The sequence below is a fragment of the Talpa occidentalis genome, unplaced genomic scaffold, assembly GCF_014898055.3.
Source record: "Talpa occidentalis isolate TD23 unplaced genomic scaffold, MPIMG_talOcc4v2.1 talOcc4.11, whole genome shotgun sequence".
Taxonomy (NCBI): Eukaryota; Metazoa; Chordata; class Mammalia; order Eulipotyphla; family Talpidae; genus Talpa; species Talpa occidentalis.
This window is the reverse complement of record NW_023601104.1, coordinates 45,909,087-45,918,168: the sequence shown is the minus strand read 5'-3', so window position 1 is coordinate 45,918,168 and position 9,082 is coordinate 45,909,087. Positions and strand designations below refer to the sequence as shown.

General features: G+C 35.1%; 1 pseudogene; it reads right to left on the bottom strand.

Annotated features, from left to right (window-relative positions):
• Positions 1–244: 244 nt before the first annotated feature.
• Positions 245–1,609, bottom strand: LOC119238092 (microtubule-associated protein RP/EB family member 1-like; annotated as a pseudogene).
• Positions 1,610–9,082: the final 7,473 nt, after the last annotated feature.

Genomic DNA, 9,082 nt, shown 5'->3' with positions numbered 1-9,082 from the left:
ACTCCAGCTCTTGTATGCAAAAATAAATAAATCTTTAAAAAAAAAAATACTGCTCTGCTACAATGTAAGAGTTACTAACTCAGACTTTTTGGAAAAGGAGTGAAATTTCTGCAAAATGCCCTTTAAGAAGTAGTAGTTCTTGCTTATGGGAAGAGACCAGCAAGTCCTCTAAGAATAAGAAAAGGGAGTATTTTGCACCTGAAAACATGATTTCAAGTGAAAATTTTGCTGGTCCAGGCTGTTACTACATTTCTTGTTCCTCCTGTGGGCTCACTTCATCTGGTATCACAAAACCTTCGTCTCTGCCGTAAAAAATGTCCACAGTCCACTGCTGTACAGGGTTGTTTTCCCCTTGTTCTCTTGACAAATCAATTTAGTGTTCCTTAGCCTCCCTACATAGAAATATCACTTTCTCTAAATCATCAACAGTAAGTCAGTACCTTGACCTTCTTCATCGCTTAGGCTGTTTCATCACCCCCATAGCCCACACCAATATTCTTTCTCACCACACATGTGTCAGCCTTAGGCATGTCAGTAGTTTTGAATGTTGCACTGGACCTCTGTGGAGCTGCACTGCTAGAACTGAGAGGTTTCTTTGACCTGTTCAGAGCTGGAGCAGGGCCATTGCACTTTCTTGCCTTGGCTGGCAGCTACAGGGTCATAGTTTGCATCAAAAAAACTTCTTGAACCACTGAATGAATTAAAAAATTTTCCTTTTACTAGCTTTTCCATAGAAATTACTTTGTCAACACCAATCCTCCTAAAACCTGCTTGTGGAATTTTGAAGTTCTACATATATTTGTGTTCTACTTTTGCTTGGGCTTTCACTTTCTCCAATAGCATGGGAATAGCCAGGGAATAGTATGTCCTTAAACTGTCAATAGGCAGCCCCTGAGCATAACTCTTCACTCTTTAGTCAAGATTCATCCATTCAGGCCAGCATGTCATGTCAACTTAGGTTATCACTGGTGGCTGAGTTGAGGGTAGAATATCAAATAAACTATTTGAATCTACTACATAGGAGATTTGTCTGTTCTCCCTCATGTATTTGTTTATTCTGTTATTTACATCAGTGTGGACTAACTCAAACTACTATCTTTTTGTTGTTCAAACCCATTTGACCATTGGGAACTCATTAAGTTGACTCCTGAATCCATTTGACACACTCCCATCATTTATTCAGTGTATGTGTGTGTGTGTGTGTGCATAGGGGTGTGTGTGTGTTTTGAACACTTCCTTACTTTTGGACACTACAGGGTTCTTCAGGCTCATCTTACATGTTCTGTGCCATATAGAAAGCTAAAAATGAATTTATGCTGTTGTCTCCACTCTGACGTTTCAATGTTCTGCACTCTGAAGACCAAGACTCTTTGGCTTGTTTTTCCCCAGCTCTCTTATTGCTCCTCCCCCCAGTTGCATCTGTTTCCTTAAGAAAGGAGTTTTTTTCCTCTGTACCCCCCTTTTACTGTAGGAGTGTTTGAGTGAGTCAGATAAACAGTTGAGTTTTCCAAGAAATAACTTCACCAGAATGTTCAGTGATAGGCAAATATCTGTTGATAGGATGTCCAGCACCTGCTTGTGGTGCTTCAGACACATCCCAGAAAGACATGGTTGCTTATTGCCTGAAGAAAAAAGAAAAAACTTGCTGTTACCCAGCAGAAAAGGGCACCAAACTCCTTAGCAAAATCTCTCCTAAAGTATCTACTGGTGTGAAAAGAATTCAGAAGAGATCATCTGAAATCATCCTTGCTATTCCTCCTGACTGCAGTCCTAGACTTAAGGGATACAGTATATATAAATCGAGATTGACTATACTTGATCCAACAGTTTCTTTGAATGAAGGCAATATGTTTTTCTCTGGATATCACTTTCACCCAATTATCTATTTAAGCTGCCAAAGGTTACATTTAACACTAGACTCTTAACACCACCACACAGCAACAATCAAGGGGTCACCTGTCTGGACATCCTTAAAGATAACTGAAGTTCCAGATGCTCTTTTTCAAAGATCTTGCTGTCCATTTGCTACCTTTTGACAGACTGCAACCCTGTGTTTCATCCCTTTGGAAACATAACTGTTCAGTATTTGACCAACAGAGCAGAACATGACAAGAGATAAGGAACACAATTCACATAATTTTTATGCAGTGTGAAAGAGCAGAAGCATCTTCTCACTGTGCTGAAATCCTTTTAACCTTCACAATATGGACTTCTGTGTACATGTTATACTGATTCTACTTTTTTCTTTTTATCCTTAAGAGCTGGGGAGACTCCCTACAAGGGTAAATACTATCAAAGTAGAACTTTTTAGAGACTGATTAGTTGCGTTTAAAACACCAACTTGCAAGTCTTGCTTATTTGGAATGTTAATATGTACTTTGTGATCTACTAACAATACTGGTTCTGTCGTCTACCAAATATAGTGTATTTTAATTGTACTCATTACCTTTTATTTTTTACATATTACATATAAAGTCATCATAGATGACTAGGAATCAGGTCATGATTACTTTGTCATTTTGTAGTAAGAGAATTTCCGATAGTAGGAAATCCTGTCCTTTGTAGTTCAGAGTACCTAATGTATCACCTCAAATGCAATAAATATCCTCTTTAGGAAAAAAAAAAATCCTGAGGGTTTTTTTTTTTCCTTTTTTTTTTTCCTGAGGGTTTTTATAACAGCTTCACAAAATACAGAATCTGAAAGATTATCTTGTATTTGCTTCTTTATTTATAACCTCATGAGAGCTTACCTACATTACATGGGTATCTATGCCAGTACAGTATCTAGCACACAGTAGGAACCTAGTGACTATTTCTGAATAAATATCAGTCCCAATTTATCATAATCAAATCATACATAGACTCATTATGAAATTTTTCTGGTCTTCAAATTTTCATTGGAAAATATGGGAAGGAAACGGAAATCATGAAATTCTTTATCTGTTCTACCAATATTTATAATATAACACATTCACTTATTAATCAGCTCTATAGTCCCACTAACTCAGAGGGGATTCTGTATATACATAATGAATATTTCATCATGTATTTACCTATACATTGAAAGTGTGAACAGTTTTAAAAAATTTCCTCTTTTTAATTTGCTGCAAAAAAAATCAAATAAGGAAAAGATACGTTTTTATATTCGAAACGAAAAAAATGTTCACAAATTTTATTTTCTACAATTTGTTCCTATAGGCAAACAAGGTCAATCTTATAATTTTCATAAATGTAATTTTGCAAATTTCATAAAAAGCTAAAACTCGTTTTACTTAATGTAATGAACAGGTGATGGTAACATGCATAATGCAATTTTCACAAATGAAGGTAAATGTAAGTTCATATTTCTGTATTCAAGAAAAATATGAACTAACTCAATAAAGATGAGTGATATTAACCTTAAGGAGTTAATCATCAGAGTGAATGAGGGAAAATAGTATAATTAGCAATATATGAAGGTAGTCATTAAGGTGAACCAAGGCACATAATATAGTTTGCAATATAATGTAAACAAAAGCCAAAGTTCCCATAGCAACACAAACTTTTCTCCAATGCACACATACAGTATTTTGGACCAGTGCAAGCTCTAAATTTATAACTTCTTAGGAATATGTGTAATAACACTATGTCAACGTGATTCTGAAAACAATAACATTTATTCAGGTACAGATGTGCAAACATCACACAATCTATATACTTGATATCCCCTAATTTTATGCTGGATTTCAGGTGAATGCCATGAAAGTATATCATTTGTTGCAGTGTGTGTAAGTACCTTCATTAGTTAAACTGGTATGAATTTGTTAAATGGGTCATGACTACAATTATTTGTCTTTTACAGTGGAGATAAAGATAAACATTTAAGGTCATGACAATAACAAATTAGCAATACAGCGGTTACTTTTAAGTCTTTAAGTCTTACTTTTTTATATAGACGGAAATACTATGGGAAATTTTTTGTGTTTTATTTCATACTCACGTATTTACTTCATCTAGCTATAAGTCCCAATTCAAATTTATTAAGGATCAGCAATCAAATCAGCAACTTTGAAATAGTTGCTCTATTTCAAAGAGAAATTGAGCTTTTTGAGGTTTAAATTATTGACAGATTTTACTCATTGTAAAATGAAAAGAGTTTAAAAGAAGTCATAGTTTTGTCAATCTATTCACTCTTAATTCCAGTGCCCTCAAATATTTGGTTTTGGGTAATATTGTAATAAAAAATTCAATCTTTAAGTGAAGATTTGTGTCAGGTGTCAAAATTCAACCATTTTGGAATTCAGACTCTCAAAAGCACATAACTGAGCATCTTATATATGGGACAAAATATTGTTTTCTTATAATTTGAATAGGCAAGATAAAAATACAAGAATCTTATCAAACCTTCCAGAAAACATAGATTTGTGCCCTCCTAGTAGATAAAATGTTTTTATTTGATAGATATGTCAGAAAGGCTGAAAATAAGGATAAGCATTATGAGTTCTCTTCATTTAAAAAGAAAACAAATAGGGGCTCCCTGGTGGCGCAAGGGGTTAAGTCTCAGCACTATCAAGCTATCAAGGTATAGCCAGCCACTGCAGCATGAGTTTGATTCCCAGCCAAGGAACTAACCCACATGGCGCAGCAGACCTCTCCTGTCTTGCCCGCTGCTGTCCTCAGCAGTGTACTTCAGTCAGTCTGTCTGTTCTGTTCCCCACACTGTCTCTAGTGAATCCTCTCACCCCCTGCCCCTTTCACCTATATCGAGTTATTGTATGCATAAGTAAATAAAGTAAATCTTTAAGAGAAAATAAAACAAATAGTAACATTGAACATAAATAACATTAATAGTTTAACATTTTCTGGCACTTACAGATGTTCTCATTGTGATACAAATATAAGTTTCATTCATGTAGCTATTAAGGTGAAAATACATGTGTCAGGATATAAATCTTAAAACAAAGATGTCCGATTTCAGGAGGGAAATCATCTTTTTTGAAGATAATGATAAATATTCAAGTTTTCCTCCATGAAGGTAATATTTTTTGTCTAAGTCAACATACTTTACCATTTTTAAACTTTTCCCATCATATTTTTTGACAGCAGGTTTTCCAATTTTGACAGCTCTTTAAAAGTAATTTTAACAGCCGAGTGATTTCTCTTCTAAGCAAAGTCAGATTATGTGAAATGTCAATGTAAAAACTATACACTCTGACACATAATCATTTTTAGTTGAATTTACTTATTAATTTTGCTTGCTATTGCTAATAAAACATAAGTACTTAGCTAATTGTATTGCTTTTTGAACTGCTTTAAAGGTATTAAAACTGTATCCTTTTCACTATAAAATGTCTCACTTTATCACAATTAGTTACCCTTTCAAAAGTGGAAAGGAGGGAGGGTACCAGTGTTAGGCAGATAAAGAGCAGTTGAGAGAATGAGAGAAGTGACTACCGCAGAATGAAAATTCAAGCTCCTCTTGATTAAACTCAAACACAGGTTTATCTGAACCTCCTGAAGACCTCTTGTAAGATACTGGCATGCCCCTTCTCCCTTTGCTCCCTTTGCCATTTGCCATTTGCTCCCTTTGCCATTGCTGAAATTCTGATATATTCATGGCAGCAGAATAGAGACTACTTTTCATCTGCCCACCCTACCACCTTCCTGGAAACAATTTGAATGAAAACTTCACAATTTTGTTGACTATATTAATCCAGTTAACTTCTTTATTTTTTTCATAATTACTGTGTTGGAGGAAGTGGTGTAGGCTGGCCAGTTCAAAAATTATCTTCTTTTTGCATAAATTTGAGGTAGTCAATTATTTTTAGATCACTTTACATTGGGGATTGAAACTTTCTCAGAGTGCCTTTGTCATAAATTTAAATAAAATGTTTTACAGAAGAGGATTTCATTTTAGTCAATGATCCATCACTTTGTATTAACTGTTCGAAGTAGAATTAAAATGTCATCTAATACATATCAAAAAATATTCCAGTAAACCTAGCAAAAAACTTTAGGAAATTTCATTGGATAAATTCATTAAGGAAAGTGTATTGTCTAGATTATTAAATCGAATTCAAAAACTATTCTACATTTCCCATCATTGTAGACATATTCCACTTTGCTTTGAATGAGTAGACTTCCCTTAGAGGAATGAGAAGTGTTAACATTTTGCAGTATAGATAGCTAAACAAACAAACAAACAAAAATAGTTAAAATAAGAAAACCTGGGCATTGGAAGTTCATTTAAGCCATTTAGTTCAACCCCCTAGTATATACTTCACTTAGAGGTTGTGAACCATCCTGAGAAAGTTAGAAGGCTAGAGTGACCAGAAATGATGGAAGAAGAGGTTAAATGTCTATGTGGTGAGAAAGGTTAGAGGACCTTGTATATTTTTGTAAGGATTTGACTTTAATCCTGACTAAAGTACGATAATAGTAGGAGGTTAAGCTGAAAATAAGATTATCTGAGTTAAATTTGAACATTTCCTTGCTACTGGTTGAATAAAAACTGCTTGAAGCTAGACAATGGCAAAAACAGGCTATTGTAATAGCCCAAGTGAGTTATGAGGAATGACTTAGACCTGAATTGTGGCTGAGAGTGTTGCAAGAATTTTGGATACATCTTGAGCATAGCACCAGCTTAAATTACTGACACCTTAGATATAGTATGTGAAGAAAGGTAACAGCCAGAGACAATTCTAAGGAATTTTGTTTGTGCAATTTTAAGAATGGAATTGCCTTTCCCTAAAAAGGAGAAGACTAGGAGAAGGGCAGTTTGTGGGAGAATACCAGAAGGTTACTTTTGGGTACTTTGAACTTAAGATGTATGTTTGCTATCAAGTGGAGATATCTTGTAGGTTACTGTAAATAATGGAATTCACAAGAGAAATCAGAACTGATCATTTATATTTATATATTTAATATATAATATGCATATAAGTTATTTTATATACAAATATATGTAATATTTGCATTCTTTGCATTATTATTATGTGGAATATATACTTACATTATTATATCAACATATTTATGGCAGTTTAAACCTAGAGAGTGAAAGTGTTCAACAAAATAGTCATTAGCAATAAAAAAGAGAACTGATGTGAATACTTAACTTAGGGGCACTGCAACATTTAGAAGTCAGAGAGATTGAAAGAAAATAAAAAATCTGAGATGAACATCCAGAGATAGGAAAACAAAAGAAACATTTAACATAACAACACTCTAGTTGTCCTGGAAGCCAAATAATTAAGTGCTTTAAGAAGGAAATAGTGATTACTTTTGTCAAATGCTAGAGTTCAAGTTAGACAAGGCCTGAGAATTGGCCATTGGATTGAGCAACAAGAGGTTCATGAATGTCCTTGATTAAAAAAGATTAGTTTGGGTGGCAGTTCTGATACTAAAAATCTGTTTGGAATGGAGGGAGAAATTGAAAACTGCGAGCAAAAACTCCTTTTTTGAGGAGTTAGTTTTATTTTTTATTTATTTATTTTTAAGATTTATTTATTTATTTATACAAGCACTGGGTACAGTCAGAAGTGCGGGAGGGTGAGAGAATTCACCAGAGCCAGAGCAGGGGAGCAGAGCAGGCAGAAGGACCGAAATACACTGCTGAGGGGAGCAGCGGGCGCCATGTGGGACCCTCCTCCAGTGGCCAGGGAGCAGCCAGGGATGGAACCGGCGCTGCAGAGGCTGCGGGCAGCTTCGCAACCCAGCGTTCAACCGCTGCGCGACTGGGGAGGCCCATGAGGAGTTTTGTTTTAAAAGGAATGACGTGTGGAGAAAAAGGAACTCTTCTGCACTGTTGGTGGGAGTGCAAACTGGTCCAACCACTATGGAGAGCTGTGTGGAGATTTCTGGACCTACTAAACATAGAGCTTCCATATGATCCAGCAATTCCACTCCTAGGTATTTACCCAAAGGACACAGAAACATCAATTCCAAAGAGCACCTGCACCCCTATGCTTATAGCAGCACTGTTTACAATAGCTAAGCTTTGGAAACAACCCAAATGCCCAAAAATAGATGACTGGATCAAGAAGATGTGGTCCATATACACCATGGAATATTACTCAGCATTCAAAAAAGATAAACACATGCAATTTGCAGCAACATGGATGGCGCTGGAAGGGATCATGCTCAGCGAAATAAGCCAGAAAGAAAAAGAAAAATACCAGATGGTCTCACTCATAGCAGGAATCTAGAAAACTTAAATAAGGGACCAGGAAAATGAATAACTATAAGAAAGTGAAAATCAAAATCAACAAAAAACTATGAACCAGAGACACTCTATGGGGGGTAGGGGGTGGGAGGGGAGGGATTGGGGTCAAAATAAGGGGGTTGCAATTGTATGGGGAATATAAAAATGAAATTTATTATAAAAAAAAGAAAGTGGATATGAGTCAGATCAGTGAAAAGAATTGAGATTTTACATACTGATTTCAGATATATTTTCTTATTCCAAATATAGATTTAATAAATAACAATTTTGATTATATTGAATTGTATCTTATTACCAGCACCGGGTTCTAAATTCCAGAGAAAAAAAAATCACTTAATGGGTTGGAATAATTTTATGCAAATGTAAGATGTTTGATGATTTATTTTAACTGTAATAACAATAAATTGGTAGCACTTCCATCCACAACAAAAACATTATTTTAAAAAAAAATAAAATAAAAATAAAAGGAATGACAGAAGAGCAAAGTGGTAAAGGGAATGAGTTGGAAGGGAAGTGAAATTTTAAAAAATGAGATTTTTAGAAATTCAAGAAAAGAGCAGCGTATTTATGTGCTGATGTGAACCACCTACTATTGGGAGAAATATATGTGATTCAGGCAAGAGAAGAGAGAATTAATAGTCCCACATCTTAGAGTAGATAGTGGAGGGGTAGAATCAGGTATACAAGTAGAGTACATGAGTACTCCTTCCGGTCTTTTCTGGGAGTTTGATAGTAGAAGTTCAAGTACATTTGCAAAATATAGTTAGATCAATGCATTTTCAGGTAAGAGCTCATGCAAAGTTTTTTCTGTTAGCTTCATTTTCCTTGGAGTTGAAATCATGGTCATCATAACTTAGGATAAAGAGAGAAGTGCTCGAGATT